The following is a 26654-nucleotide window of genomic DNA, read 5'->3' on the forward strand; positions in this document are numbered from 1 at the left end:
ATCCTACCTGGCATTCCTGTGTTTTTGTACTTGGAGATGCCTAGATCATGGACAGGAAATGCTTGGTATGTTCCAGAATGAAGAGTCCACAGAGATATGATGAAGAAAATTCTTGAGAGTTTTGCATGTCTCACTTTAAAAATCTCAGGTCCTTCAGCCCCAAACACAGACAAGTATTCTTACTTAATTGCATTATTCTTCTCTTTGGTTTGTTTGCTGTGTTTGTGGTTCTTATTGCGCTCATTTGTTTGTCTTTTTCATTTGAAAAGTCAATATTCTAAAAAAGTTTTTTTTTTTTTTTAGGTCTACACCTGTGGCATATGGAAGTTCCCAGGATAGGGACCAAACTGGAGCTGTAGCTGTCAGCCTAAGCTACAGCCGCAGCAACGCCAGATCTGAGACTCATCTGTGCCTACACTGCAGCTCACAACAATGCTGAGTGGGGCCAGGGATTGAACCCACATCTTCATGGATACTGGTCGATTTTGTTTCTGTTGAGCCACAGAGGGAACTCCAAAAAGATGGTATTTTTAAAAACTTGAAGAAAAAATTTTAGAGGATGCTGTATAATGACTAAAAGAGCCAGAAGTCTGAATCTTTCTAAAACATTTAAACATTCAGGACTTTCTCTGAAGGAAGAATCTATAGTCTGTGCAGACATCAATCAGCTGTCTTTCATCTTCCTCCACCTCTTGTTCAAATTATGAGTGAAACTATAGCATTGTAGAACTTGCTGCTCCCCAGTGAAGTTGTCCTAAAGATCATTTTCTACCACCCTGAAAGTTTAACTACAACTACATTTAATTGGCAATGGTGGGCAGTTCATCAGGGGTGTTACAGTGTGACTATTCAGGAAATGTCTGCCTGCTGAAGGGCTGGCAGGCTTATTCCTCTCAAATCTCCCAAGATCACTTGTCGAAATATTTTGTGCTACAGTGTTGACGATGTGCCCAGTTCAATCAATCAATCAACAAAAATACATGTTAAAGGCCTGTTCTATCACTACTGCTAACATGAAACCCCAGCTCTGTTGACCAGTGTGCTTGTGTGAATTGTGTTCAGGCAAAAGTTAGGGTGATCTTTGCCTGATCCCCCTGGATTCATGCTATTGTTTCTAGCCCTTTCCAAATGGGAAAAAAAAATCAACAAATCCCCCCCAAAATAGTTATTGAACATCTAAATTGCACCCACAGTTTTAGTAGACATATTTCCTCTCATCTGATGAAACACTCAGACCAAGGTCCCTCCTCTCCTTCCTTTCCTCTTCCAAGAACAGTTTATTAGCACCTAATGAGTGTATAGAATTATGTAGTTAACCAAGTGTTTTTAATCTTAACCCTGCCAGCAATACAGAGGGGGACTATTTCTTTCTCAGACAGCTGAGGAACCAGGAGACTTGGATTTGTCTGAGGTCACAGCCAGTAGAGAGCAAGGCACATGTAAACCCTCAAGTCTTCAACCCCAGAGTGACTTTCCCCAGGTCCCCATTTCTCCCTACTCCCTGTAAAACACTGGAATAAATATTTGAGTTTGAAAAATAGGAGTAAGAATCAGATGAATAAAATAGCTTTTCACCTCAGAAGTTTAATATCAGAAGTAACCCAATGATTTGTCTCAGTCTAAAACAGAACCACGAGCCTGATGCATTTCATAATCCTTCCCTTCCCTCATATCCGACTCAAGATGATTAGAATCTCTGGAGTCGTCCATGGTTGCCAGGCCTCAAAAAGTCCTACTTGCGTGACTCTCTCTTAATACTGATTCAAAAAACATTTCTCAGTGCCATGATTCTGGACAGATGTTTTTCTAGCTGTGTCTAGTTCAGCGTCTGTTTCTTCTCCTCCTCTTCTCCCACCACCCTGCATTTCACCCCAGTGTGGTTGTTGGCCTGGCCCTTTCCTTCCATTCAAACAGTCTGAGGTAAGGTTACAATTGACCTTCATGTCACCTAAGTCAAAGACATTCTTTTTCTCTATCTTTGACTTGTCAAGAGGCAGAAGAGCAGAGTGGTAAACAAAGCCTAGAACTCTGAAGTCAGACTGCCTTGTTTTGAACCCTAACTCCTCTATTTACTCCTTGTGTGATCTCAAGCAAAGGACTTAATCTCTCTCTGTTTCACTTCCTTCATCCACAAAATGAGGATGATAATAACATCTGCATCATAGCAGAGGTGGAAGGATTCAAGGATTTAATATAAGTAAAACCCTGAAAAAGTGTCTGATGCATAGTAGGTGTTGGCTGTTATTATTTATTATTACCTGAGCTGCTCAGCATGTTAACTATTTTTTGGTCTTTAATTTCAGTCTTCCTTCCGTTGATCTCCATGGCACCATGTTTTCACTAATTTGCCCTATCCTCTCCAAGAATTTTCTCATTCCCCTTGGTAGATGCTCATTCTTTTTTTTTCCCACTTAACAAATAAATGTTTAATTTCTTCTCATTTCATTTACATAGTAGATTATTTGCATCATTTTTCAGTCCCTGGGCAATCTCATAAAAGTCACACATTAGGACACCAAGTTCATGTAAATATATGTTTTCATGACAGACTCTTCCCTAGAATTCTTGATGTACATATCTACCTTCCTTTTTAATCTCTCCACTTGCATATCTCACATACGCGTTAAACCCAATCTTTCATCCTCAAACTGGTCACTTTCTGGTATTCCTCTTAGCAAATACAACTACCAGGCAATGTGTTATTGATGCTAGAAACCAAAGTATCAACCAGGATACTTCTGTCACACTCACCTCCAGTATTCAATCCATCACTAAGCCCTGAAGATTATACTTCCCATGTCCTTTTTTTAGATATTCCTCAACCCCCATCAACGCTACTACTATATTTCACCTGGAAGAAGGCAACAGCTGTCAAAGTACCCTCTTCTTGTCACTCTGACCCTGTACATCAAGCAGAACAATCTTTTTAAACAGAAAGAGGTCCTATTATTATCTGTTTAGAACACCTTGATATCTTTCTTGTACTTTTATAATAAAGACAAACTAACTCCTTAACTGAGCTCACAAAACTGTATCTCAGCAGCTTTAAATCTTCTCACACCTCCTCTTGCTTTCATACTATCAAATCACTGACCACAGTTTTAGTTCATTAAGTTCCTTTAAAAGGAAAAAAAAAAAAAAAAGGATTTCCCGTTGTGGCTCAACAGTAATGAACCTGACTGATAATGAGGTTCATGACGATGCAGGTTTGATCCCTGGCCTCGCTCAGTGGATTAAGGATCCGGCGTTGCCGTGAGCTGTAGTGTAGGCCAGCAGCTGCACTCTGATTTGACACCTGGCCTGGGTACTTCCGTATGCCATGGGTACAGCCCTAAAAAGCACACAAAAAAAAAAAGAAAAAAAAAAATTCCCTACTCCCTCTCCCTGCAGGGCCTTTGTACATGCTGGACCTTCTGCTCTTTCTCTCTTCTTTATCCCACCAGCTTCTATTCACTTTGACCACTTGGCTAAAGCATTACATAATCAAGAAAGCCATCTAACCCTGCTGACCAGATAAATTCCTCATATTTCTTTTCTTTCTAGGATTTATCATGGTTGTAGTTTCACATTCCTTCATGGCTTTTATCTGTCTCATGGAGCAGACTGTAAACTCTATGAGGCGATGTGTTTGGGGAAGGGTGGTTACTATTGTATCCCCAGGACTGCGTAGAGGTGCTGCTCCAATATAGATCGTTTACAGTAACTTAACTCACAGTAACTTAACTCTATTCTATCTCTATAGCATAATGCCTGGAGCGCACAGACCTCATTTTACCAGAATTAGCCACTTGAATGAATATATATATGTGCTAATTATGGCTGAGTAACTACTAATTCTGCTTAAAACTTGCCATGTTTGAATAGATATCACAAGAATCGATGTCTTAGGAATTAGAGGTGTATTAGAAAACATCATAATTGGCATGACTGACACTCAGGCCTGGAAGGATAAAGCATTTCAATTTATTTTGACTTCTTAAGATTGCTGAGACTGCAATTCCTGGACCCTGTCTACTCCTGGTCAGTTTTACATGGCCAAAATGTAACAGAATGATTTTATTCCTTAGCTTTATCTTATTTGCGCTCTAATATATAACCAGCCTTTGAATTATGTTTCCCTAAAAAAAACAACTGTTTTATATTAGGATGATTAAACTTAGGCCATCTGATATTCCCAAAACCCCAATAAAGGAACAAACTGGAAACTGCATAAAATAATGCAGGTAAAATAACCTTCAGAATGGCCAGAATCAATTCAAGCTTCAGCCTTTTGATGACTTCACAGATGAATAACAATGTGGTAGGTTTTACTAAAAAACAACAACAAAAAAGAAGACGAAGAGGATGAAGAAGAAGAAGAAACAGGCTTTTCCTATTCTTCCACCCCTTTGCAGTAAGTACTTCATTTAAAAAAGTAAAGAATTATTTTATGGCCTTGATGTTGTCAGAGACACTAAATTTTCTACACAAACAAAATCGGATGACTCTGCTTGAAAAAAATTCTTTCCTATTAATATTATGAGATGTTTAAAAAAAAAAAAAAAAGGCATCTGGACAGTTCATTTGAATGGCCACAAGAGAGCAGTAAGAAATTAAAGCTTAGGAAGATGACTCATAGTCACACTTTATATGTATGTGTTCTGCTATTAGGAAGAATTGAAAGACAGACTTATTTCTATTTGTTCTTGAGTTTAGAAATATAGTTTAGAATTTCTTAATTTTTAAAACGGCTTTAGGAAGGGCAATATTGATAGCATTAGCTGGAATTACTGAAAAAAACCTTAAGTTAAGACTTTTACAAACCTCAAGTTCAGGTGTGAAAATAGAAGAAAGTACCTCCTCTGGGCAAAGGGACATCTTGAGCAGTCATCCGGCCCATCCCTTCGGATTATTCAAGCCTGACAGAAAGGTATGTAACTCATTTACAGAGGCCCTCAGAAGAAGAACCCAGCATCCTGTTCTAGAACATGGCCAACACTTTAAAATGTTAAGTATGAGGAAATATATTTTTATGTGTAATTTTATCCCCTTGTGTTGTAATTTAGCTACTATTTTAAATAATACCTAGGGAGACCTTGGGTCTTTCCCCCGAGGCCCTTCTTTTTTTCTTTAGATGCCCTGCCCTTCTCTGCCCATACAAACATTGCCACTTTTTACTTGGAGTTTTGGATGCCATGAATTTTAAAAATGAATTTAAAAATTCTGTATTTGCAAAATGATCAGAGCTAGCTCCAGTATACGGCACACTCTTAGGAATCAGTCTGAGAAAAATATTAATGATGAGTAGAAGAATAGACAAAGGATGTAAACAGGCAATTTGCAAAGGTAGAATCTCAGCTAGTTAATAAATATATGAAAAAAATTATTCACGCTGGACAGGAAACAAAAGAATGTAAACTAAATTGGGATACTTTTATATTACTAGATAAGCAAGATTTAAAAGAATTATAATGTCCAATGTTAGCAAGAGAGGACAGCCACTCATAAACACCGAGGCATTTGTTGGAAAAACTTTCCTGAGGGCTGTTTGGAAATATATATCAAAAACTTGAAAATTACAAATTTTCTCTGACCTAGCAATTTTGCTATTAGAAACTTATTATTCTTCCTATAAAAAGAATCAATTACAAGTACAGTTTCCAATAGTGAAAAGAATTGGGAAAACAAAAATAAATTATTTCAAAAGGAGAATAGGTTAATTAAATCAGGGCATAGCCATACAAATAGATTATTATTCAAATCATTAAAACTACTACAAATATGTATTTACTGGCATTGAAAGCCATTGATATATTTTAAGTTAAAATAAGATTGGAAACAGCATTGTATGATTTCACATAGGAAGAAATCGTGAGTGACTACAGAGAAAAATGGCTGGATGATAATACACCAAATAATAATTATCTGTGGGTAATGGTTGCACAGATGATTTTTTTTCCTTTCTTCTATAGAACTTATTGTAGCCTCTACATCTGCATTTTTCATCAATGATACAACTTACTTATAAAATTTGTAAACACACACAAAAAGCTACTTCTATACCTGAAAAAAAAAAGTCCTTAGAAAAACCTTAAAAGTTGATTTGGTGAATTTATAAGAAGCTTGAAGTTTAGCTTTCACCTAGCAAGTTTCTATGAGAACACAGATTAATAAAATATGATCTGTGGTTATCTACATTTTCTTAATACAGTAATGTGAAAGAAAACTACACAATAAGCCATAAGGTTATATATAGCCATATGCTAATATAACTAAATAAAAATTTAAAAACAAACGTTCAAATGGTTGATTAACTTATTGTAAATAGCATTGCTTTTTAAGAGGAAAACAAATTATCCTCACCTCTTTGCACCCATGAGCAACCAGTGACCTGACATCCAACCTATTTTATATTTCTAGGTGTTCTAAATGATCATATTTTCATTGATTTTCAGGCCCATGTTCAAACTACAATTAAAATAATAATATGTATTTCAAAGGGGCTTTTACTGAATTCGGCTTCCGAGTAGCTAAAGAATTCCTCTGTAAGGATAACTTTTCAATTACTGCAGATCGGAAAAGAATACTATGTTTCCTACTATATTAACAGTTCTTCATTTTTCAACCAAGTTCAAATTATGACTTCAGAATTATCAACTGTCGAATATCTCTTATGACCCTAGTACTGGATTAGACCTCTGAACAAACTGCAAGATAAATATCTTCAATTTAAGATGGTGAGCAGGCTCAGAGAGGCTCCATACTGTGAATGGGTGAATGGCATAGTGGAAGTAGGAGGGTAACCTTTGCACTTTTGGGGCCCCCAACTTTGCATTTTTGTTTGTTTGTTTGACATGGAAGGGATCCTTTTTCCAATTGTTTATTCTTTTTTTTTTTTTTTTTTTTCTGTCTTTTTAGGGCCACACCTTAGGCACTTGGAAGTTCCCAAGCTAGGGGTCAAATCAGAGCTGCAGCTGCCAGCCTACAACACGGCTACAAAAATGCCAGATCCGAGCTGCTTCTGTGAAATACATGGCTGCTCATAGCAATGAAGGTTCCTTAACCCACTGACTGAGGCCAGGGATCGAACTGGTATCTTCATGGATACTAGCCGGGTTCTTAACCCACTGAGCCACAATGGGAACTCCTGTTTATTCTTTTCTTCACAGTGTATAGTATTTTCTCAGCCTTTCGAGGCCCATTTTCTTCCTTCTACCACTGAATCCTACCACTGAACCTTTCCAGATGCAAAAAATAAAAAATAAAATAAAATGAGAAAGAAAGAAAGAGAGAGAGAGAGAAAGAGAGAAAAAGAAAGAAAAAAGAAAGAAAGAGAAAGGAAGGAAGGAAGGAAGGAAGGAGGAAAGAAAGAAAGAAAGAAAGAAAGAAAGAAAGAAAGAAAGAAAGGGAAGAAAAAGAAAGAAAGGAGTCTATGAGATGCCTTTGAAGAGCAACATCTGCCTGTACTTGCAAAAACTGAGAGTTGGGCTGTGGGGGTGGGTACAAGGTAAAGCAGCCCAGGGTGCCAGTTCAGAGACCCTCCCCAGTTTAGCACCAATGGCCTGAATCACCCTGAAGTAACTGCTCACTTGTACTTTATGGTTCCCTATTTTGGAAATTGGAAGAGGTGTTGTTGCCACCCTTTTTGGTCAGTTACAACTGTAGCTCCCTTAAAAATGTATTTTATCCTTCCTAGAAAAATTAAAAAAAAAAATTGTGTCATGGAGACAAAGGCAAAAAAGGAAGTAAGTTCTCTATTTTATCCATCACATCTAAAAATAAGTTTTTAGCTGCCAACCAAATTGTGTTTGATAATCAGTGCTTTTAAATATCCTCAACTGTGTGGCTCCTAGGATGGCTGAGAAGCAGGATGGGGAAGACAGCCACACAAAGCAGACAGCATTGCCATCAATGATGAGTAAATGCACTGGTCATTTCCAGGCTTCTTTTCTGGCTACCTTTGAAAAGGAATGACTTCACCATGCCCTGAGCTTTACCTTCTTTGGTAAAGAGGTTTCTTGAACTTCAGAGGATCTCTTGATTCTTATCCATAGTCTCTTCCTATCCCCTTTCTTTCCTATTCCCTAAACTCTGCTCTCCTCCCAACCCCAGGCTTTTTGTCCATGCATGCTTTAAAACCATATGTTGAAAACAAGAAAATAAGTTTGAACTTAAAAAAAAAAAAATCCAAAGGTAACCAAACAGAGCAAAGACATTCAAACAGCGAATGGGCAGGAAGGCAGAGACATAGGAGATTGGGGGTGGGGGGCGGGGGAAGGGCTGTGAGTGAGGTGGGGCATTAGAAGCATGGGTACTTCCTTTTCTACCAGCTCACCAGGCTTGGGTGAGTCACCTAACATCATCTCCCCTGAAAAAGGGGATGTAAGAACACTTCCTTAAAGAAATTCTATGTGAGCAGATACAATAACATATAAAACCTCTGTAAAATGTTCCCATAAAAACCCCAACTATTATCTTTATCTCTCACCTTGCTTAGCCTTTAAATTCCAAAAATCATGGTGATATACCTTGCTGATGCACTTGGCTTTTTAAGTAGAGTTAATACATTCTACAGCAAGTATGAGGTTGCTCAACTGAATTAAAATAAAGTATCCAATTCCAATTCCACTAACATTCACAAAGTACCTAGCCTGTATTGGGTTCTCTCTCTAGGCACTAATAGAAACTAAATGAATGTATGGTAATAGAAATTAAATGAATGTAAGGCTCTGGCAAGAATTAAGGTAACTGTAGAAACAAGGGAATGAAAATTAATGGGCCCTGAGTTGGTTGTCTAGATATAAAGACCAGTCCTAAGCTTTTTCTGACTAGTGGGCTTAAATAAATTCAATGATTTGGGCTTTCATCCATCCAGCCACAAAAAAAAAAAAAAAAAAAAAAAAAAAAAAAAAAAAAAAAAAAAAAAGCATGCAGTGGCTTTACCAGGCCAAGCAATAGCCCACTGAAAATAAGATAAAACCCTCTTCCTCAGGAAGCACACATTCCTGTACAGGACAGGAAGCCAAAAAATAAACAAGTAAGTCAATGAAGTAACTAGAAATACTAGAGTAACAAGTACTGTGAAGGAAATAAAATAAGGTAGTCGAAGGAGAAACCCTCAGAGGATTCTTTAGATAAGGTAGCTCCGGAAAGCGCTGTTTGAGTGGGGGACATGATGGGTCAGCTGAAACTTGAAGGATGGATGAGAAGTCAGCAGTGTGATGAGGCAGAAAAAGAGTCTTTCTGAAGGAAGGAAGAACCAGTTGAAAGTCTTCAAGGCAGAGTCAGGAAGAAAGCCCTTGTGCATGAAATAAGAGTGTGCAAAGAGGAAAAGTGGTAGGAACTGAGGTCGGGGAAATGGTACAGTCAAGATTTACATCAGGTTTTTGATGTCACAAAAGGAGTTTGAATGTTGACCAGTGTTCAATGAAAAGTCATGGAGGATTCTCACAGGAGAAAGAAGAAATCTTATTTATATTCATTTTGGAAAGAAAATTCAGGCTCCTCTGTAAGGAATGGATTGGAGGGGAGCCCGAATGAAAGGAAGGAGACGAGTTAAGAAACTTTATCAGTGAGCTTGTAGATTTATATAAGTTTATGTAAGAAGTTTATATAAATTTATGTAAGAAGCTATATAAGTCAGGTAAGCAAAGATGATGCCATGGACCAGATTCATCACTTAATATTGGGTAGGACTGGGGCTTTTTACGATACATATAGAATACTTTGGCAATGATCCTTTAAAAGATAATGATAATTGCTTTATCAAATGATTTGCTGGTGACAGAATTAAAGCAGAAAACAGACGAACCACAGCTCCACACTAGAAAATCACTTTCTCTTTGAGTTCAGTTCATTACGCTTCTTCTCTCCAACTTGACAGTATTTGTACCAGCACTGGTTACATGGATAATACTTATCCTGCCTTCACCCCCTCGCTATGACCCTCTGGATGCTCAAGCTCCCCAGCCATTGTAGGCAAAGAAGAGGAAGGTAGGATCAATAAGCTGCTCATGTTAACATGAAAAATGAGAAGTATTGCTGCTAGCAGAACGTAGGTCCTAAGTCTGGATTTCAATACGGCTGTAATCAGAACCACATTGCTTTGTAACAGGAAATCTGGGCTTCTAAGAATTGCAAAGTGGAGAGTTACCAACTGACCTAATCACGCAAAGAAAATGTCAAACTGCAATAACAGATTTTGTACTCCTGTCTGCCGAAAGAGCAGAGGTTGGGGCCCCTGCCCAGCATAGATCACGAAGCACACAATTATCCAGGCTCCATGTTTCAGTAAAGAGTTTTGCTTCAATGTGCCAGATATTGTTAAAAATACAAAGAACTCTGTTCATAAACACCCAGGCTTTCTACTGATCCAAAGGCACATGTTTATTTGTGTGGTCAGTGGCCTGCATATTTTAAGACTCATGTAAATAATAAAGTCAAACTACTTTATTTGGTAAGAGTGAAATTGATGGCCCAATAATCAGACACATTTGTGGGCTGTTGTATCTGTACATATGCTATTGATGAGAAATAGTGACTGTGTACTTGTGAGAAAACTTACAAAAACATACTTTGAAATTTCCAATCTTTTATAGGAAAGAAGGAGGTTTCTCTTCTTTGCTTCATGAACACAACTAGAAAACAGAAATAATAATAATAATAATTTTAAAACCTCCTAATGACTATTCATTAGCTATGCCTCCAAGGAAAAAGAAATACAACAAGACTAATCAGACCTGTTACAGAACTCTTTCTAACCGTTAAATATAATCAGAATATTTGAATTATTTCTTATGACTTATCTAAGGGGAAAAAAGTAGGTAGGTCTACTTGTAAGATGGAAACAATTGATAGTGCCCCCATTTGAAGCCTAACCAGAAAGAAAAAGTTGAAGAAGTCTTCAATCTCACAGAATAAAGCATCCGATCATAATTAGCTTTTAGAATATTTAGATGTTTCCTTGAAATGAATTCACATTTGTTTTAGACCAACAGAGGGTTCTTTTTGAAGCCAAATGTTTGACTGAGTAACCTTTTTTTTTGGATGCTGCCTCCCCCCCACTCTTCTATAGAAACCTACAGCCTCAGAACAAGCTCACTGCAGAGCTGACTCTAAGCTAAAGTCATCGCCCATTATCAACCAATTCTTTGAAAGTGTTAATAGAAAAATCCACATGCCTTTTTAAAATTTATATATGTATTTTTACACCGTTTATTTTTACGTATTTCTTTTTCCTAGACCAAGCCAGAGAAAAGCGTATAAACAACTCAAAAATCACTTTCTGATTTTGGGCAGAGCATGGCTGGTCATTTGTGAACTTTGCACATATATCTGGATGGCAGGCTCTTCACTTTTGAAATCAAGAGTTGGCACCCCCCACCCCTCCATCATAGCATACTCTTTAAGCCTGCCTGAAACCTCACCACAGAGGGCACCAGTAAGGAGATGAAACTTCTTGCTCTTCCTTACTTGTGTGCAAATGGAAGTGAGTTTTCTCATAGGAGAGTAAACAAATGAGAAATAGCATCTCTGCATCCCATTCATGTCACAAGTTCTCAATAAACTGCCAAAGAGAGAGCGGAGGGAAAATCTCCAGGACTGAAAAACACAGAGGATCAGAGAAGCTAGACATGGTACAAAGAGAAAAAAAGAGAGAGAGAAGGAAAAGTAGCTCATTTTTGTCCTTCACACTTTATTTTTTTTGTTTGTTTTTTGTCTTTTGTTGTTGTTGCTATCTCTTGGGCCGCTTCCGCGGCATATGGAGGTTCCCAGGCTAGGGGTTGAATCGGAGCTGCAGCCACCGGCCTACGCCAGAGCCACAGCAACGCGGGATCCGAGCCGCGTCTGCAACCTACACCACAGCTCACGGCAACGCCGGATCGTTAACCCACTGAGCAAGGGCAGGGACCGAACCCGCGACCTCATGGTTCCTAGTCGGATTCGTTAACCACTGCGCCATGACGGGAACTCCTGTCCTTCACACTTTATCCAAATTAAGCTAATGGATGCACAGTAAGTCAATAACACAACGATAGTGAAATGAAAATGGGAAGTTTCCATGAAGTCAGGATCAAATCCACATCCCCCAATTTACCCTGTTTCATCTGCCACCAAGTCACAGGGTATATGATGTTTTTGGTTTTTTTTTTCAAACTACAACTTGTGGGGGTGTGTGGTGTTATTTCAAACAGTGGAGTTCCCACTCTGGCACAGTAGGTTAAGAATCTGCAGCACTAGTTTGGGTGGCAAAGGAGGTGCAGGGCAGAGTAGGGATGTCCATATGCTGTGGGTGTAGCCATAAAAAATTGTAATTTTACGGGACAGATGATTAAGGGAAGTCACAGACCAGATGAAATGTTTGACTTTGATTTGAACCCACTGCACAGAGGATTTTTTGGGAGTATCAGAACTAATAACAAGTAAAACAGGAAACATCTTAAATAATTGAAAAGAAAAGAAAGAAAATTGCAGTTTCAGGTGTTCATTTACTTCTGACTCAATCACAACATGATCATAGATCTAGGATAAAATAAAATCAATATTTGAGTATTAACTAGTGGTGTGAATTAAAAAATGTAAAGCTTGACTAGAAATAATTAATATGTAAAATATAATCATTTCATTTAGCAATCAACAATAGAAATGGCTTCAGTGTATTCAATATCCTTGAAAAATCTCAAAATATACTATGTAAAGCTCATGGTTTAACAAGGTCAAATATATATTCTGGTAGGAAGACAGACTGACTTATAAATTTGGAAATTTTCACTGAGTTATGTGAGATAAGAAGCTAGTTCTTTCCTGAATCTAAAAGATAAAAAGTAAGTTTTTCCCCAATTAATTTCAGGGTTAACCTCACCATCACTCAAGGAAGATATTTAGTATAAATAACCTTAAAATATCAATATAAAAGTTACTTTCCAGAATGTATTTTTAAGATACTATTTCCACTAAGCGTTGTACTCACCACCATGACTCATCATTTTATTTAAGATGTTAGAGAAATTTAGATTCATCTAATACCCAAATCCAATTACTATATTTTTAGGTATTACCTTTATGACAGTCCAGGGAGCTAGATCAACAGTTCTTACCATGAAAAGAGGAATGGAGTAAACCAATTTAAATGAATTGATGAGGAATGGTCTCACCTAAATAATTATCAGTTAATCATTTTTTCAAATGTGACCTTGAAGAATATCCTGTTCTACTTGACTATCCCTCCTCAAACAGTTTTGATTACTTTACTTTTTCCATTATTACATTCACACTTCTAACTTAGAGATTATGAAAAATAAATAATTTGCTTCTAGGTCATTATTCATTTTTAGAACTGTGAATGACCTACCTGGATAATGAGTGGTTTCTCATTAGTCAAGTCTCCAGTGAGCTTTACCCTAAACCTATGTCAGAGTAAGGAACATTTGTGAAATAAACAAAGGGAGAAAACAGAAAACAATAACTTGTTTTATTTCTATTCTTATGTGAATGGAGAACTCTCTGGCCTAAGATTCAGGGTTTGGATTTACTTTTAAAAGTATAGACTCATGTTTTAGAGTAAATTCTGCAAACATAACTCTATTTCTTACTACTGAGTCATACAGTCTTGTGAGAACTAGAAAAGATTCTTTATATTTGCTGTTTATGTGTGTTAAGTCTTCTAAATTTTCTTCCTAAACCAATGAAAGCATACAAATGTTGCATTGTAAATGCACACAATGGTGTGAGCTAACCTGAAATAATATGACTGTTGTTGACTCTTTAAAAAAAAAAAAAAAAACATTTTCCCCCAGCAGCTGCTTCTGACTTCAGTTGTGAAACATTATTTCCATGCACATCCATGAATTATTTAGAGTTTCTTACTCTGTAACTCTTTCCTTCTGCTGATTTTAACACCAGTTTTGAACTGTTGTCCTTAGAAGGGTTAAAGCTCATATAAGACTGAATTCCACATAAGCCTCCTACTTATGCAAAAATAGTTCTCCATAAGCTTATACTTATGCATAAAAGTTCTCAATGCAAAATGAGAATTTAAGTAGGTATGAACTCTACAATATAATGGAAAACAGTAAAGACTAATTTTCCATTTTAAGAGTTCTATCTGGAAGCAGAAGAGTCTCCAGCTTTTATCAAATTATGAGTCATCAATGATGATCAAGCTTTCTAAAGTTTTCCTACCCATATTTTTCAAATGAATAAAAGTTTTGTTCTAGTATTTAAAAAATCCAAACACCTAGTTCAGAAAAGTATTCTTTATTGATATGTGAGTCTTACTTCTTCAGCAAAGAAAAAGTCATTAAGACACTAGCTATCTAAAGGAAAAAATCAAAAATTAATCAACTAACTGTCAAATATTTCCAACAAGGGTGATCATGACATAGAGGCTACATTATACACCAGCCATCCCTGTATTTGGGGAAAAGGCAACATCGTTTGGGTGGAGCAGTACTAAGAAACCTGTAATGGAATCTGTCTTTCCAAATCAAACCTAGCTTTCTTTGCTTTCGCTTTTCACTTTTGCCTTTTGCCTTTTCCCTTTCTTTTCATGTCCCATTGAAGTTTTGGCCTTCTCACTACTCAACTCAAATGGAGCATCTAGGACCAAGCAGGTTTTTCTCTTTGACTTGAATTTTCATCCAGATGATTGCATCCTATAGACACACCATTTTTCAAAATAAGATCTGGCAACATTCAACTGTGGGGTTCAACTGCAGATGCCAAAAATGCAAGGTGCTATGACGGAGTTTTATAGTGTCTAGTGGAAAAACTCGTAAGTGGAATTCTTTCTCCATCAACTTTCTTACATTAAAAGGATCAATTTTTAAAAATAAACTCAGGTTTATGGAAGAATCATCAAACACAAAGGCTTGGTTCCTTAGGGCAAAGCGTCTCAGTTAAGACACATTTTTACAATTTGCTTCTACTCCAAACGTTTGATCCTTTTACTATGTTTGAGAGAGCTAAAACTTTCTCTTCTAGTGCTTCTTGTGTTCACCAATAAATGTTGTTTATAAAAACTGTAAACAAATCTGACTTAATATAGAAAATTACCGTCTAAGAATATAGCCTAAAATAATCATTTTCAAAAGTATTTTAAGGTGGTAGTATTGCAGAAGCTTAGTAAAAAACATGTTTTGGAAATTTGTCTCAAAAATAGTCAAACTATGAAAAAGATATTCTAGATACACATTTTAATAACACACCCGATTTCCTTGATGAGAGAAATTAACATAATGTAATCATATAAACTTTTAGGATGTTGTTTAAAGTAAAATATGTAGATTTTGTTTTAAAATCACTATTAAATTTTAATTTGCATGACATTTTTAAGTCAACAAATTTTGAGGAATTCCATATGACACTTTGAAGTGCTGTTATAAATGTGAATTTTTTAAAAGGACACACACTTCTCCAATGGTTTTGAAAATCATCTTAAGAATATTCCTAACTTTATATTTCTGTTTTGCCAATAGCATTAAAATAATTTAATAAAAACTCTGAAACTTGTTAAACTAAAAAGTTAACACTTTTAGGTATTTTAGTGTTATGTTATTAAATCAAAAATTATTTATTTGTTAAAACAATTATTTATTTCCATTACATAATGAAATAATCTTCTTTCTATTACAGAATGAAATCATATTCTTAGGGAAATAATATTGACCTCTTATTCTCCATAATGTAGGCAGGTATGTACTTTCCCCTCATTCCTCATTCACTCCCCTCCATGGTGTGAGCACAAATAGCAAGCACAAAACACATTTTTCTAAACTAGTTTGAAATATTTTTTCAAGAACTGAACACACTTCACATGTATGGCTCTCAGCTGTTTGTTTGTTTTTTAAACAGGATGTAGCAGTAACTTCCTACAATTTTAACCCATTTGAAAAATATATGTATTCAAAAAGTCTTAATGGCAAAAGATAAAACCAAGACTCACTGACACATTTATAGCAGGAAATGTGAAAACTTATACTTCTTATGCTTTTTTACAAGGAAATTTTCCGTCCCCCCCCAAATGCCTATGCAAATAACATGGAGCACATGATAAACAAAATGTATCTCCTAATAAAGATCACATATTTAGTAGCTAGTTAACCCAAGGTGTGATATTCCCCACCTTTTCTAAATTATTTAGAAATACTTTCCAAAGTCAAGGAATAGCTGATTTACTTATGTTTACATAGTGTTTAAGAGATCATAATGCACTTTTAGTCAAGAAATTACTTAAGTGAAATTATACAACTTGTGACTAACACTGTGTGCTTTTGTTTTCAAAAGAAAAAATAGAGTTACGTACATTGTTGGGATGTATTTATAGAGCATTTTTATTGTTGGGTTATGCTTTTAGAGCTTTAGGAACATTTGAGAACAATAATCAGTGGTGTGTAATGGTATTGTTAGTGGAGTCCTTTCTATTGAATTTTCAAGATGTTGTAAAACGAGATTATGTGAGTAGCACCTCTGGACACTTTTTCCCATCATTGTGTTAGTATCAATCGCTGACTTCCACCATTTCTCCCGGTATTAAATAGAAACACTGTTTCCCACTGCCTTGATTGGAAGGCTTATAATACATGACAGAACTGATAACCCTACTGAGATTAAGCATTGTAACCTTATGAAAGCTAAATGAAGCCTTCAGCTCCAGAAAGTGTCTCCAAAACAGACTTGAGAGGGTAGAAGGAGTCTTACTTTCATTTCTTATTTTGATGCGGCACTTCTCTCCCTAAGCCTATCTGATTCAGAAGGACAGGGAGAAACTCTTACCTCTTTAGCTTCAGCCTCAGTCTGACAGCCTTTCTACCCGCAGAGGCAATCTTTGTCACAGGAGATGCTAATGCCTGCAGAAAGTGCTGAGCATGCTCACTTAGTCCACGCGGACTGACCATGCTCCAGATCACTTCGCAACTGGCAGGACTAGGCCTGAATGGAAATTGAAGTTTGTATGAAAAACGGTTGTCTATTCCTGGCTCTGCCTCTGGAGTTATCTGCAACTTTGGAAAAAGCTTTCTTACACTTGTCTTTCAGTTTCCCACACACACACAAAGAAAGTGAAATTAACAATTGATCATTGACTGTCCTCTATAAGGATTTGAGGGGATCGGATATTAACAAATCACCTGATCTGATATATTGAGAGTGGTATACCAGTTCGTGAGGCCTGGCTGCAGAAACCAGTAAGTCTACATCCAGTCACTGGCACTGCAAAGATTTTTGTTACATTTTTATCCTTCTCCTTGGTTATGGGCAATCCCTCTGACTGGAAGTACAAAAAATTGCATGATCTTTACTCTCCTCTCCCCAGACTCTTAAGAAGGCAGCTATATCTCAAAAGAGCATTAGACAGTGCCTTGTAGATGGGAACTAATGGATTTTTAAATCTTTCTGCTTCTCACTTACTGTCCTTACTTATGTTGAACCCTCTTCTAAATCCATCCAATCCACCCAGTGTTCTTGTTGACTTAGAAGCTTAGTCCCCACCCAACTCTCATGAACTGCTGCCTAGGTTCTAGCTCAGGACTCCCCTTTCCTCTCTCCAAATGTATGTTTTACAATTCATTTTGATAAGGAGATTTCAGATGACCCACAGGCAAGAAGCTAAGGTCTGCATAGATGGTAACAATGTTGTAGAAGAGCATTTTCACGTTGCTGGTTGACAGTGTCTTAATCCAAAGGAATTATTTTTTCAAGGTTTTTTTTCTTTTCTTTTTCTTTTTTTTTTTTTTTTTTTTTTTTTTTTTGTCTTTTTTTTTTTTGCTATTTCTTGGGCCGCTCCCGCGGCATATGGGGGTTCCCAGGCTAGGGGTCTAATCGGAGCTGTAGTTGCCAGCCTATGCCAGAGCCACGGCAACGCAGGATCCGAGCCGCGTCTGCAACCCACACCACAGCTCACGGCAACGCCGGAGCGTTAACCCACTGAGCAAGGGCAGGGAACGAACCCGCAACCTCATGGTTCCTAGTCGGATTCGTTAACCACTGCGCCACGATGGGAACTCCCTCTTTTTTTTTTTTTTTTTTTTTTTTCCCTAGAAACATTCATGTTAGCAAAAGCTGCAAATTCTGAAATCTTCTGGAAGTTCCTGTTGTGGCTCAGCAGTTAACGAACCCAACTAGCATCCATGAGGATGCAGGTTCCATCCCTGGCCTCGCTCAGTGAGTTAAGGATCCGGCGTTGCCGTGAGCTGTGGTATAGGTCGCAGACGCAGCTTCGAGCCCCATGTAGCTGTGACTCTGGCAGGCTGGGGGCTGCAGCTCCGATTGGACCCCTAGCCTGGAAACCTCCATATGCCAGTGGGTGCAGCCCTAAAAGAAAAAAAGACAAAAAAAACAAAAAAAGCAAAAGAAAGAGAAAAAAAGAAATCTTCTGAAAAACAATTATTTAACTGTAAAGTTACCTCGAATAGTGAGAGCCTTATGATACTTTGAGCTTGTCAGATCATATGCGAAGTGTTTCATTTAATTCTGGACCACTTATTCCAAAAGGATTAAGTCATAAGTATGACAAAATAGGGGAGCGATCTGAAAATTAAATCATGTTAAGAACAATTAAAGTATTAATGGATATTTTGTGTAGAGAGGAGAAAATGGAGATAAGATCTTCAATGGACAGTGATACGATAGAGGAATTAGAAGGTATGGTTCCCAAGAACCACATAAGTTACAAGAAGATGCAACTCTGTGTATAGAGGAAAACTGTAACCAATGGATGTTAAAAATGAGAATCTTCTTTATGAAAATACTTCTGACAGTTATCAAAAGTCTGCAATTAACAAATTCTTACACTGGAATAATTTCTTCAGTAGATTTTTGAGGGCAAAAAGAATAAGGAGACACATAATTCAGCTGTAAGCAGTGCAGTCGGGCTTCCTAGAAACCAAAATTTGACACAGTTTTGACCTGACATGGACTCCTCTTACTCTTTCTTTCTGTTGGGAAACAGTCTCATCTTTTTTTTTTTTTTTTTTTTTGTCTCTCTCTTTACTTTTTTTTTTTTAATCTTTTTGTCCCTTTTTTTTTTTTTTTTTTTTTTTTTTTTTTTAAGGCAGCACCCTCAGCATATGGAGGTTCCCAGGCTAGGGATCTAATCAGAGCTGTAGCTGCCGGCCTACACCAATGCCAGATCCGAGCCGCATCTATGACCTACACCACAGCTCATGGCAATGCCGGATCCTCAACCCACTGAGCGAGGCCAGAGATCGGAACCTGCAACCTCATGGTTCCTAGTCGGATTTGTTTCCACTAGACCACGACGGGGATTCCTGTCCCTCTCTTTAAATCCACTACATTTTTCTCTCTGCAGAATGATTTTGATCCTCAGAAATTTCTGATTTCTCTGCCTCCATAATTTCAACTTGCATGTGGCTTCGGTTTGCCACGGCAACAACCCCATGACCGTCTCAATATTCCCTTAGCATTCTAAGACCCAGTAGGATCTCGCCTTCATTTCTAGGTTTTATGGTTCAAATTCTTTCAACAGGATTTTGTTGGTTCTTCTTTGAGTCCAGTTTACCACACCTGAGTCAATTTGTTGTGCAAAGTGGGTTTGTTCCAGTTACCAAGACCTTTAGCCAAGTGCTAGAACAAGGGGCAGATCCTTTTAAAAGAGAGTATGAGGGAGATGATGACTAGCATCTCTAGAACATGAAAGTGATGCCCTATTGCTGGAAGTAGAGCAGAGACTGAATAATCATCCCTTGGCATTAAGGTCACCTTAGTCCATTATTATGTCCACTCTTAATGTCTCCTTAGTCCAAGTTACCATTATCTCACACCTGAAATATATCAAATATCTCCTAAATTGCATTTCAAGGTCATTTGAACTCCATTTTCCACACTGCACGTAGAGCCACTTTTCCAATCAGTTCCAGTTTTGTTGTCATGTTTAAAATGACTTATCTGTCTCTAAGGTCAAAATCAAATATCCTTCAAGAATCCACACAGTATGGGTCTTGCCATTCTCTCTGACTTCGCCATATACCATTTTGCTCCTTGTTTTCAGTGGTCTAGCCATACAGATTACTTTGAAAAATGGAAATTTACTGAATTCCCATCATGGTTCAGTGGTAACAAACCTGACTAGTATTCATGAGGAGGCCAATTCAATCCATGGGTTTAAGGATCCAGCGTTGCCACTGCCATGAGCTGTGGTGTAGGTTGCAGACGGATATCGGATCCTGTGTTGCTATGGCTGTGGTGTAGGCTGACAGCTGTAACTCCAATTCGACCATTAGCCTGGGAGCTATATGCCACTGGTGTGGCCCTAAAAATATAAAAAAAAAGAAAAAAGAAAAAAAAAAGGAAATTTATCAAATTTTCTATCCCCTTAAGATCTTTGAACATGCTTGTTCCTTAGTTGGATAACTTTACCTCAGCCTTTATATTTCAAATTAAGTAGTATGTCTTCTGGGAGGTCACACTTGTTGAATGTTTGCACCCATGGCACACAGTCATCATTCTTGCAACTTTCAACTCAGTTGAATTCACTAGTTCAATGTCTGTCTTTTCCTCCAGAGTATAAACTCAATGTGGATACCTGCTAATGTCCAGTGAGAACAGTGCTTGATCTAAAATATAACTCAAAAAATATTGTGAAGAAAACAAAGTATTGGGGATATCTAGAATCTAATGCCAGGCATTCTGAAGATGTGACTTTCTAATTCCCTTATATTTTCAGAGATGATGGAAATTTCACACATCTTAAAAACCCGTAAACATAATTAAGGAAAGCTAGATACTTTGTGAAAACTTCTAAAATCAAAAGCATACCTTAAAAAAAATGTTAGATTATTTCTCCATGGAGATGAAAAGCAATAAAAATTTTATGTTTGGTATAACTAAACATTTGTACAAAGACATGTCAGACAAGCAGGAAAAATTACAGATCTTAATTCTTTCAAGAAATTTATACATCAAGTACCTAATATATGACAGGAATTATTCTAGATATTTTGGATACAGGGTAAAAAAATAGAAAATAGTCCTTGCCCTCTGGGAGTTTATATTATAGTATAATAGCATTGTTAATCAAATATACAAAAATAGAAAATAAAATGGAAACAATGAGGTGTTCACCCAGCTTGGCCAAAATTTTAAAACTTGAATATTTCTGAAGTTGACCTATAAAACATTAGTGTTTTCTTTCCTATGCATTAATCTCCTTGAGAATCCACTAGATATTGACTAGAAACACAAGGAAAAGACTTTGAATAAATATCTAAAGCACAGATAGATGTAACTTCTTTGTAGATTTGCCAGTTGAGAGGTGGATATCTAAATAGGTAAATATTATTTGAAATTGGATGACTTAAACATTGAAAGCAACTAAAAGGCTAAGATGCTCATGCATCATACACTAAATAATTCGACTGAAGAGATTTACAAGAATAAGTTAATTTTAGTGACCCCCACCTCTCTTTGTTTTCTCTAACACCCAGCTGGGTAGCAGAAAGATTATGGAGAGAACAAGATGCTTAACAGATCAGACTGTCCATGGGAATACGTGAGAATCTAGATGCCAAGAGCTGAAAAGAAACCTTGGCAAAAGGGGTGATACGATATCTCTTTTAATCCCTTTTGTTTTAATTCCAAGGGATTCTATGTTGGTGCAAGGCAAACAATAGACTCTGTGAGAACAAAGTTCACAGCACAATAGATGCTTCAAAATGGATGTCGATGCAAAAGGAAATTGGGCCACTTAGAAAATAGAATGTTGCTTTTTGTCTTAAAATTCAAGCCAAATTTAACTGAGAGAAGACAATTCTGAACTTAATAGAGGTCTGCGGCTTCCCACATTGGTTCAGTCAGAACCTATAAATATGCCTAACAAAGATCATCAATGTGAAATAACACTAAGAAGTCAATAATTCATTCATTCGTTTGACAAATATGTATGTATTGATGCCTATGGTATATCAGGTACTGTTTTAGTACCTGAGGATAAAGAATGGAATAAAACAAACTCTGACCTCACACAGAGTACAATCTAGTGTGGAAGATAAGCATATGGAAAATAAACATGTTGGAATTCCCATTCTGGCTTACAGGGTTAAGCATCAAACATAGTGTCCTTGAGGATACATGTTCGATCCCTGGCCTCGCTCAGTGGGTTAAGGATCTGGTGTTGCTACATGCTGTGGCATAGATTGCAGATGTGGTTCAAATCCAGCATTGCTGTGGCTGTGGTGTAGGCTGGCAGTTGCTCTGATTAGACCCCTAGCCTGGGAACGTCCATATGCCACCTGTGCAGCCATTAAAATAAAATAAAATAAAATAAAATAAAATAAAATAAAATAAAATAAAATAAAATAAAATAAAATAAAATATTAAAAAACCCAATACATGTCTAGTATAATGTTAATGACAATGCTGTGAAAGAAAATATAAGAGTATAAGGACATAGAGAATACTGGGAAGTGGCTTTAGGATAAGCAGAGCAGATATGACTTTTTTTTTTTTGTCCTTTTGTCTTTTACGTGCACCCATGGCATATGGAAGTTCCCAGGCTAGGGTTCCAATCAGAGCTGTAGCCTCAAGCCTATACCAGAGCCACAGCAACACGGAATCCAAGCCGCATCTGCGACCTACACTACAGCTCACAGCAACAACAGATCTTTAACCCACTGATCGAGGTCAGGGATCGAACCCATGTACTCATGGATGCTAGTCAGGTTTGCTAACTGCTGAGCCATGATGGGAACTCCACATATGCCTTGTCTCTTAAGGTAACATTTATGCTAGAATAGAGTGAGCTAGGAGAAGAAAGTTCAGAGAGGAGTGCAGAGAGAGAGTTGGGGTTCAGATAAAGAGAGTACTATGGACCAAGACAGGATATTGGGATGGCTTGAATAAAAGTAATAGAAGGTGTTAAAATAGTCAAATTCTGGGAGTTTCCTTTGTGGCTCAGCAGTTAACAAACACAACTAGGACCCATGAAGATGCAGGTTCAGTCCCTGGCCTTGCTCAGTAGGTTAAGGATCCAGCGTTTCCATGAGCTGTGGTGTAGGTTGCAAACCCGGCTCAGAACCTAAGTCGCTGTGGCTGTGGTGTGGGCTGGAGGCTGTAGCTCTGATTTAACCCCTAGTCTGGGAACCTCCATATGCTGCAGGTATGACCCCCCAAAAAAGTCAAATTCTGAAGAGAGAGAAGACATTATCTATCTATCTACTGGTCTGTCTCTCTATCTATTATCTATCTACCATCTATGTATCTATGTATCTATGTATCTATGTATGTATGTATCTATCTATCTATCTATCCAGACAGCCTCACAAGTGGAATTTTGGTGCTGAATCACCCCTGTACACTCAGCATTGAAGATTTCATCAAGAATGATAAGAGAGCACCAATAGTATTTGACTGGTGGAAGTTCCTGTCATGGTGTAGCAGAAACTAATCCAACTAGGAATCATGAGGTTTCAGGTTTGATCTCTGACCTCGCTCAGTGGGCTAAGGATCTGGTGTTGCCAGGAGCTGTGGTGTAGGTTGCAGACGCAACTTGGATTCCTGCATTGCTATGGCTGTGATGTAGGCCAGCAGCTTCAGCTCCGATTGGACCCCTAGCTTGGGAACCTCCATATGCTGCAGGTGGGCCCCCAAAAAAGCAAAAAAAAAAAAAAAAATTCCACTTGTGCACTAGTGCAGTTGTTAAAATGTCCACTGGTAGTGACCTTGGAACTGTGCTCCCTGATAACAACAGGGATGATAGGAGCAAAAATAATAACAGAGGCCAGGTGGGGCAGTTGTTATAGTAAGCACCAAGGTCAGTGAGGCTGGTAAGAGGGCATTTAATAGTTATTGAAGTGCTTGCTTTTCGCTTTTTGCAAGTAAATGGTAGAAGCTCGGGTCTAGAAACTGGGCAAAACATGGATTCTGGAGGATTGCGATGGACTATTAAATCTCAGCCAAGTAGTAGCCCCACTAGCAGCTGATATGCCTGATACGGTATATTTACTAGAATAGATAATAAGGCCTCAAGTACATTGAATATGGCCACTGATCTAGTAAAGTGCATTCTTTTCTGATCTTACCAGAATGGGAGATCAGGAATAGTTCACATTCTCTTGGGACAGACAATAGTGTATATGTATTACCTTGTCCTTGTGATTATTTTAACTCTTACCCCCTGTCAGAGGATCATCAAGAAATCTGCACTCTACTGATTATGCAAAAAATCATGTTTGTCCTACATATTGGTGATGTCATGTTAATTAGAATGATCAAGAAGCAGCAAGTATATTAGAGATCTTTGTAAGACATATTCATTCCAGGTTAGACATAAACCCAGTGAAGATTAGATCTGCCAAGCAATGCAGATCTTTGGGCTGCAGTGATCTGAGACATGTCAAAACTTCCCATGAGGTAGATTCATGGATGGATTGACTTAAACTGTTTCTATAGGCCAAAAATGAGTGACAACAGTGCTTCTGCATCACTCATGGGTGGTACTGAAAAAGGAAATTGGTGGTAGGAAATTCTAAGTATGGATTTGTCTTTTTTGCTTGAGGACCTAAACTAGCATTGTTAGCTGAGGGTGTGCAGGGTTTCATTACTAAAACGGGATCCTACACAATGCTGCATTGGACTAAAGGATATTCTATAGCAAAGGAAGTATGGCAGTGGACAGAAGACCATGGAATCCACAGGGCATTTCTTGTGCTGCACCACCTACCTGGCCTAATAGAATAATGGAAGAGTGTAGTTAAGGGACCAGCTTGGAAATGACACATTCAGTACATAGAATACCTGAAGAATCTACTCACGATCCAAGGAGTAGAAATAGGAATGGTCCCACTACCATGATTCCCAGAGACTAGGGGAATTTGTATTTTCCACACCTGCAGGTTTAGAAGCCCTGATTCCCAGAAGAAAATGCTTTCATCAGTCAACATTACATTTAACTTGAAGCCACAGCTGCTGCCTAGTCACTTTGGGCTTATCATGTCAAAAGACCAGCATCAAGGAAAGAGGTGACTATGCTATCAGGGAGAATTAACCCTGATCACCAGGTGAGGGAGAGTTGCCATCACACGAAGGGAGCAGGGAAGAATATGCTTGGAACTCATGTGATCTACCTGGCTGTCTCTTGATACTTCTTCACCAATTTTGATCGTAAATGGAGAAATGAAGCAACACAGATCAAGAGATATCAGTCTGGGTCATCTGCACAAGGTAAGTTGCCTAGACAAGCATATGCACTAGACAAGGGAATTTTAAAATTGCTGATAGAGTTGGGAGAATAATCTATGTTTTAGCCTCAATACCAGCTACAACAGTAGCAGCTGGAGTTCATCTTGCTAACATTCTTCTTTTAGGTTTCTCCAGGAAAATATGGGCATCAGAATCATGAAGGAGCTACTCCCAGAAGGTGGATTTAAGCAATGCCAAGAGTGATCTCCATACATGTTGTAATGTGGTATGCATATTTTCCCACTTCAATATTAATCACCCAGTCCATAAGCTACTGGAAATTGCCCTCAGATGAAAGGAATCACCCTACCCAAGACCACATTCCCTTCCTAGGACCTGCCCTCATCCAATGACCGGTTGATGCTGGATATAAAGGACCTGCCCCTTGCCCCAACTGGGGACAACTGGAAAGGTCAGCTTAGCTCCAAAGCACTCCATAAAATGGGCTGAGATCTTCATTGTAGCTCCATCACAGTTCTACTTTTCTCTCCCCTCTCCAGTCCTTCTTTCTTCCACTCCCAACAGTATTGATTCCAAGAACACTCCCTAATAAAACCCCTGAATACAAGTCTCCATTTCAAAGTTTTTCTCAGAGATCACAACCTACACCATGGGATGAAATGTTATTATTATTAAATGCTTAGTCTATATTAATCTAATTTATACCCCCAAAAACCTGTAAGGTTAATGTGAAAGTCAACTCATCACAGTGGATGAAAGTGAGACTTAGAGAAGTTAAATACCTTACCCAATATCACATCATCTATAGCTGGTGGAGTCAAGATCTGAACCAGGTTAGCAAACTTCTCAAGCCTGTGCAAAGTTTTATTAATGGCTGAGTATTTCCAAGAGAGGCAATTGCATGAACAAAGACATAGGTAGATGATAAATTAGATAGATGATAGAGAGAGAGAGAGAGAGAGAGAGAGAGAGGAACTGTACGGAGTATCCTAGTTCATGCCTCTCTGAGCACCTCTCTCTGCTGGAGACATGAGAAGTAGGAGGAATTAGGTCTGAAAAACAAGAGTTCAAATTGGAATAAACCAAGAATGCCATTGGAAGAGATGGGCTTACCCCAAAATTGAAACAGTTTTGTAAAACACTCAAATGATACCCTTTTCCTCCACAAAGAAAAAAACAATATGGCTTCTTGATAAGGTGAAAGCTAATGAAAATTTTAAATTTGCCCCCTTAAATTCTGTTATATCTTTGCCAGGTATGAAAAAAGGCAGGGAACATGGGGAGAAGTGGATGGTGATATAGCATAAAGAGAAATCCCTAACCCCCCTCTCCAGGGTTTCTGGGGCGAAGGTGCCAGGCATGGAATGTTGCACTCCTTACCCTCCTGTGTTTATTCAGCCCTGGGGCTGAGGTTTGCCTTGGAGTTGTAACCTTTATAAGGGGTTTGCTTAATGACAGAATTATTCAGCTGCATACCTCACCCCAATTAGAAAAAGGCTGTTTGGATTCTAATTGGCCTTGAC

The 26654-nt window shown here is 37.9% G+C and overlaps 1 long non-coding RNA gene across 2 annotated transcripts; it reads left to right on the forward strand.

Annotated features, from left to right (window-relative positions):
* LOC102159375 lies at positions 440-25738 on the forward strand. Of its 2 annotated transcripts, XR_001300433.2 has the most exons (4): positions 440-4909; positions 15613-15671; positions 24825-25152; positions 25296-25738. It is a non-coding gene; the product is annotated as an uncharacterized LOC102159375 (long non-coding RNA). The 2 variants fall into 2 exon arrangements; XR_001300432.2 differs by lacking the exon at positions 15613-15671.

Source organism: Sus scrofa, chromosome 13, assembly GCF_000003025.6.
Source record: "Sus scrofa isolate TJ Tabasco breed Duroc chromosome 13, Sscrofa11.1, whole genome shotgun sequence".
In the NCBI taxonomy this organism is placed as follows: Eukaryota; Metazoa; Chordata; class Mammalia; order Artiodactyla; family Suidae; genus Sus; species Sus scrofa.